At 30.1% G+C, this 964-nt stretch overlaps 1 pseudogene; it reads right to left on the reverse strand.

Moving 5' to 3' along the window:
• LOC107637936 overlaps positions 130 to 964 on the reverse strand; it is a 1,179-nt pseudogene continuing 344 nt past the window's right edge.

A 964-nucleotide genomic window follows, 5' to 3' on the forward strand; every position in this document is an offset into this window, starting at 1 on the left:
TTCGTTTTAAATTATCTCCTTGATTTTAAGATAAAAATTAAAATATTGCTAAATTACAATAAAAAACGAAGACAAGAGGTATAGTACTGTAGCATTTGAATATGATAAACCTAAATAAGTCAAAAATAACAGTCAAAACAACAACTTTATAGCATCTGTCTTTATAGATAAAGAGACAGAAACAATACACACACAAAACAACAACATATAAATCCTAGCAAACCACATTATTAGCAACTAAGTAGAAGGACAATAAAGATAAACTGACACAAACAGTAGACATAAAACAATATATAAATCCTAACAACGATAGTACGAGGAACTAAGTATGAGAACTACGACATTATTAGCAACTAAGCATGGGAACATGCATCAAGGCAACAACTTCATAACATCTATTTTTTTTCGTTGGTAAACTTGGATTCATTAATATCGATGCCTTCCTCAGCAGCATGCTCTCCGCCGGACTTATCCATGGTAGAGAGACCTCCTTTACGTCCCATTTCTTGGTAGCCCGCAGTCCCTGTTCCTTCCTAGTCTATCCTCCTTTTGTACGCATCTTATGATATCCTTCTGATCCCAGCTGCTCCTTCCTAATTTGGCCTTCTCTGCTTCTTCCTATACTTTTACTTATATCCATATATAAGTGATACTAATAAGATCGAAAAGATCATCTTAGAAATATAAAGAACATTTTTTCATTTTCAAAAGGTAATAAGTAATAGCGTTCATGTTTTTTTTATCGGTTTTAAAGTTTTCTTAAACAAATAGTATCACATGTTAAAACGAATTTTCAATAGTCTAAGTCTAGGATTTAGATTTGTTCATCCCAAAAAGAAAAAATTTCCATACAAAAATTGATTAAAAAAAGAAAAAAAACATGAAAAATTTGTCTCTTCTTCTTCCTCATTTAAATCTTTTAAAAAAGAATAGTATAATATATTAAAAAGTTTTTAAATAAAAC

The sequence above is a fragment of the Arachis ipaensis genome, chromosome B04, assembly GCF_000816755.2.
Source record: "Arachis ipaensis cultivar K30076 chromosome B04, Araip1.1, whole genome shotgun sequence".
In the NCBI taxonomy this organism is placed as follows: Eukaryota; Viridiplantae; Streptophyta; class Magnoliopsida; order Fabales; family Fabaceae; genus Arachis; species Arachis ipaensis.